The sequence below is a fragment of the Neophocaena asiaeorientalis genome, unplaced genomic scaffold (genome assembly GCF_003031525.2).
Source record: "Neophocaena asiaeorientalis asiaeorientalis breed wild unplaced genomic scaffold, Neophocaena_asiaeorientalis_V1.1 scaffold418, whole genome shotgun sequence".
In the NCBI taxonomy this organism is placed as follows: domain Eukaryota; kingdom Metazoa; phylum Chordata; class Mammalia; order Artiodactyla; family Phocoenidae; genus Neophocaena; species Neophocaena asiaeorientalis.
Genome location: NW_020175731.1, coordinates 5,504,098 through 5,510,111, shown reverse-complemented (window position 1 = coordinate 5,510,111; position 6,014 = coordinate 5,504,098). Strand labels below are relative to the sequence as shown.

General features: G+C 38.6%; 1 long non-coding RNA gene across 1 annotated transcript in view; it reads right to left on the bottom strand.

Annotated features, from left to right (window-relative positions):
- Positions 1-4,401, bottom strand: part of LOC112391056 (uncharacterized) — a 44,187-nt gene extending 39,786 nt beyond the window's left edge. Inside the window, exon 1 of the long non-coding RNA XR_003001391.1 lies at positions 3,463-4,401. This is a non-coding gene — a long non-coding RNA (uncharacterized LOC112391056). The remainder of the gene's footprint in view (positions 1-3,462) is intronic.
- Between the last annotated feature and the right edge of the window lie 1,613 nt (positions 4,402-6,014).

Below are 6,014 nucleotides of genomic sequence, written 5' to 3'. Positions count from 1 at the left end.
TGTTTTTTTTTTTTTTTTTTTTTTTTTTTAGTTCTATGGATTTTGAGAAATAAATAATGGTATGTGTCCATCATCACAGTTTCATACCGAATAGTTTAATTACCCTAAGAATGCCCTGTGCTTCACCTGTTCAGTCCTACCTTCCCTCCCCTCACATCCTGACAACTAATGATCTTTTACTATCTTTGTAATTTTGCCTTCTCCAAAATGTCATATAGTTTAAATCACATAACATGTAGTGTTTTTAGACTGGCTTTCTTTCACTTAGAAACATACATTTAAGGTTCCTCTGTGTCTTTCCATGGTTTGGTAATTCACTTCTTATGTACTGCCAAATAATATTCCATTGTATAAATATATTAGAGTTTGTTTATTCATTTACCTATTGAAAGAAACCTTGGTTACTTCCAGTTTGGGGAATTATGAATAAAGCTGCTATAAACATTCATGGGTAAATACCTAGCAGCATGCTTGCTGTATGATAAAACTACGTTTAGCTTTGTAAGAAAATGCCAAGCTGTTTTTCAAAGGGGTTGTACTATACTGCATTCTCATCAGCAATGAATGAGGGTTACTGTTAATCTGCATCCTTTCCGGAAATTAGTGTTATCAGTATTTTGGATTTTAGTCATTCTAATAGGTATGTGGTATAATCACATTGTTGTTTTAATTTGCAATTCCCTAATGATACATGATGATGAGCAATTTTCATATTTTTATTGGACATCTGTACATCTTCTATGATGTCAGATTCAATTTGTTAAGACATTTTAAAGAATATTTACTTCTGTTTTCATGAAAGATATTAGTCTATAATTTTCTTTTATTGTCATGTCTGTCTGCTTTTGGTATCCTATTAATGTTGTCCTCATAGAGGTAGTTTTCCCTTTTCAGTGTTCTGGAAGAGTTTGTGTAGAACTGGCATTATTTCTTCCTTAAATGTTTGGTAGGATTCACCAATGAATCCATGTGGGTGTCCAGTTTTCTTTATGGGAATGTTTTTAACTGTAAGTTCAATTTCTTCTGTAAATATAAGGCTGTTCAAATTATTTATTTCTTTTGGAGTGATTTTTGATAGTTTGTATCTTTCATGGAATTTTGTTATAGATTTTACCCTTGGGGTTTTAAAAATTTTGCTATCTAGGTACTGTGTGTTTACATAGGCCATTTAAAAACTATGCTGCCAGGACTTCCCTGGTGGCACAGTGGTTGAGAGTCTGCCTGCCAATGCAGGGGTCACGGGTTCGATCCCTGGTCTGGGAAGATCCCACATGCCGCGGAGCAACTAAGCCCATGCGCCACAACTACTGAGCCTGTGCTTTAGAGCCTGCGAGCCACAACTACTGAGCCCACGAGCCACAACTACTGAAGCCCGTGCACCTAGAGCCCGTGCTCCGCAATGAGAAGCCACCGCAATGAGAAGCCCGTGCACCGCAACAAAGAGTAGCCCCTGCTCACCGCAACTAGAGAAAGTCCGCGCACAGCAATGAAGACCCAATGCAGCCAAAAATAAATAAATTTATGAAAAAAAAGAAAACTATACTGCCAGGTTCTTAGAATTTTCTAAGGTTTGATTTGGGAAATTAGAATGACAGTATAGCAATGTATAAACCAGTATGGTTAAGATGTCCCTAAGAAAATGTAGAAGTAGCTTTATTTGATTGCCACAGGGTCACATATTTTAATATAAGTGAAAAAATTGAAATATTGATGTTAGAATATCCTTAAGTATAAAATTTGTTTCACAACTCTATTTTGAAGATTACAATGTGAAATTTTAATAAGATTACTGAAATTTTAAGTAATTTGCTTTTGTATGAATAACTAATAGTATTAATATTTAAGATAAGAATATTACTGATAGATTAAGCACTTTTGTTTATATGAATAAACCTCCTTTCTTTCTTACATTTGAGGGAATCATTCGACTCCTCTGGGCTTCAATTCATTCACTGGTAAAAATGAGGCAATCAGACTAGACATTTTGCTAAGATTTCTTCTAGAATGCTATTATTCCAATACTTAGGACTTACTGTGAAAAAAAAGTTTACGATGTTAACTGTGAAACAAAGTATTTACTTTTAAGGTGCTTTAATCTAATTATATTAATTTAAACATAAGTATACCCAGATGCCTAGTAAATAATTTGTAGATATTTTAAAATGAGTTTTTTCCAAATTTATTTACTTGTAAGCTGCCAATCGAAAGTAATACTGTTTGGGGAAGCGAAGAAATGGAGTCACAGATAAAATCTTTACACTCCATGTTCCAAAGGAAGATAAATGTTTTATTTAAAGCTATCTATCTGAAATCAAAGTCAGAGTGACACTTGCTTTAGTATCATTCCTACTGTTTATTAATCTTACTAACAAGAAAGGTAAAATTGAATGTTTTTGAAAAGACACCTTGGCATCATTGCAGCAGCTGTTTAAAGCACAGGATTAAATTATGGAATTTAAGCTCTTCACGAATTCTGGAAATCAAGCTTGTTTTGGGGAAGAACTTGATCAGAAACAAAGCAGTTTTACTGAACGTTATGTTGTCTGGGCACTCTTCACCAGCACACGGACACAATTTATTCTTTAATGGGAGCCATGCTCTAGTTCAGATATAAAAGTTTCACAGAGGAACTCTGTGGGGTATGTTTAAAAGGAAACCTTTAAAAATCATATTATAATTACAACATACTATAAAGATATAGATTTAGCCATTGTTTATCCTTTGCTCATTCTTGGAAGACTTTTAAAACTAAAAATTTTGATGAAAATGTTCTGGAAATCTTGAGTGTGGCTTACCATCCACTTTGTCTTTATATCCAAGAAGAAAATTATACATTTTAAATAAAGGTAAGTTCAGGTAAGTTTGGTGTTTTGGAACCTGTAGCTAATGCTTCTAGTGGTGCCCTGCAACTCTTTCCTAGAACCATCTTGGATTTCAGCCACAGCTGTAGTCGACAGTTCACCTCAATCTCAGACTCACCTTTTAGTGACAATAACTCACCTCAGATGAGTGCCCCATCTCTCCACTTACTGACAAAGTGTCCTTTTCTAGGCCATGGGAGCCCCCGAGGCCTAAATGCAAATGTATCCCCTAAATGTAGATGAGAAATGTCCTCAACCAATGGGTCCAGGGATAGTGGACATGTGATCTAGCCTCTAGTCCTTCTTGGTGGACAGTTCTGAGAAGCACCTGCTCATTTCTAAAGAGGTGCTGGTCCTGGAATCAACTCCCAAGCATTCACAATGGCAATCTTGATAATATCCTTGTGTTACATTTTCTTCCCTCTCTCATTCTTCCTGCTCTCTTACTCCTGCTTCCTGGGATTAGTTCACAAATCATCTACTTGCACCCAAATGTTTGTCTCAAGGTCTGTTTTAGGAGGAATATAACATATGACTTTGGTATGAGAGCGATCCTTGAAAGCAGATCATTAGGATGGGATTCTGCAATGGAATCACTTACCTTATTGCTAGGATAAGCAGGATGGTGGTAATCCCTGGTCTGCATCACAATGCCTAGGAATCTCACCTGTGATGGAATGGGATAAGAAGAAATGGGTTATCCAGTAGTTCTGTCACTAGAATGGTTTGGGGGGCAAAGGATTGTGGAATTGGTTAGCATTTGTTATCTGCCTTGGAAGCCTTGAAAAAAGGAAGTAAGTAACAAACTCAGATCAGCCAACTATCATCTTAGGGCACAATGAAAGCCAAAAGGTCACCTTGGCAGTATTTAAAGAGACGATTATCTCCATAGCCATAGGACTTCTGTAGTGAAAATCAGGCTCAGAGGGCAATTGCAAGGGTGGCAGAGCTGCAAAGGAGATAAAATGTGCAACCTCCACAAGTCTCCTTTGCTAGTGTCACAGCCCTGGTATCAGAGGAGACTGAGACTTGCGATGAGAAAATTTGGGTGGATATGCTTGAGGAGCTTGAATTCCTGGTTTTCTCTGAACCTTCCACACCAGCCAAAGCAGCTTTCTCCCTCTCTAGAGGAGAGCAGCCTCCCCTTACCTGGAGACCACACACAGTGTTCACCTAAAGTAGATGTTTTGTAAGATGACTCTTACTACCTCAAGATTGAACTTGTTTCCTCCCATTGCCATGAGAAGAATAACTAATGTCAAGTTTAGCTGAGAGAGAAAATATAGTTCTTGATCTGGGAAGAGATAGCTTTACTGAAAGAATTTTAGGAACTGGCTAATCATTACTGGCAGGAATTTAAAGAATATGTGTGGGAATAGATCTTGAATGTGCTGGACCAGAGTGGCAGAATATTAGACTGGATAGAGGAGAGTTTATTGACATGGGAGCACTCTCTTATGACTCAAGATTTAACATCCTGGCAAGGACACTTGGTGTTAACAGGCTGTTGGGATGGCTTCTTGAATCTTCATGGCCTACACCAAATGAGATGGAGACGCTGGAATTGCCTTGTCAAAGTAATGAAGAAGAGGTCAGTGGCTCAGAGAGGTGGGAATGTTAGAATGGATTTATGTCATGTGTCAAGAGAACCAACCTATTATTTTCCCAGGAAGAGCCCAGAGAACATTCTCTTTACTAAGGCAGTAAAGATTGTACTAATGAGAATGGCAACGATATATTTGAGAAAATTAGTGGTATCTAGACCAGGATTCACAGTAGGAAATGATGCCACAGAATTGGGCTCTCTTATATTAATTGAGATGATAGAATTCTATAATGGCAGGAGGCAGGTAGTGGTATTCCAACCATCACTGGCAAAGTAGCAGCAAGGCTGAAGTGGCAACCAAGGTTCCTTGGTGTTCAGGGAGTACAGTGTAGCTCATGTTCAAGGTAGAAGGCAGTAGACTAGGGTGCAGTTTTATCCAAAAAAGCAAGAGCCAGAGAGCAAAAAGTTGATGTCAACTGCTATAATGCAGAAGTGTTACCCTGTGACTATCATTTCATGTTCATCAATTGAAAAGGGGGCCAATGCCCTTTGAAAAATGCTACTTATGCCACTACAAGCATATAGAATAAATATCTGCCCACTCTTTCTCTAAAGTACCATAAGCCACTTATTAAAGTAACTGTACAATGCAATCCTTTCAAAGGTAGTTGGGTAAGAGCACGCTGAATAGACTTGATATCGAGTGATCTAAAATGTCATCACTGTCCCTCAGTTAAAGTGGGAGGATGGAAGATTTGGACCCCTGTGGATTTTAGGGGTCCAATGGTCTGGAGGATGCTGGGACATGCCTCCAAGTGAAGGACAAGTTATTGAACTTGCACCCTCTACCATTAAGAAAAAGGTACAGTGTTGGGGACTTTGACTTTTGAAGCTAAATGCTGCTCTCATCCATTTATGGGGAGAGTTAGAGGGCTGCTAGTTTCAAGTGGGGCCCAGGGCAAGAGAGAGGACTCTGCTGCAGGCTCAGGCTGTGATGTGAGCTGCCCTCCTGCTCAGACTATATGACTGATTATCCATTGATGCTACAAGTATCTCTGGCAGAACATTGTATAACATCTCTGGCAAGCTCCAACAGAAGATTAACAGTACAGACATTAGGTTCTGGAACAAAGGCCTGCCTCATCATTGTTTGAAAAGCAACCCTTGGCATGCCTCTGTGCCTGGCAGAAAGTGAGAATCTGCTTATATATGACATCAAGTTATTAATTGGAGCTGCCCGTCATGAGCTAGGTGTTATCAGGTTCATCATATCATAGGGCCAGACAGTAACAGTAAAAATCCATTATTTTGATGGAAATGATACATTTGGGATCAAGCCTGAGCCTGTCCAGAGGGCACATGTAAGTTACATGGACAAGTAGACTAGATTCCCGTATCATTTACCTCTCATGGACTAATGCATCTCCTTCAACCTACTCCTATGATCCATGGGGAATCCCCTATGGTCAGTTTTATCAGTATTTATTGCTACAATAATGCTATGTAATAAATAACCAAAAAACCTTTGAGACTCAACAGTGAGCATTTATTATTCAGGCATCTAGGGCCAGCTGGGAATTGGTTAGGCAGATTTTCTGATCTTGGCT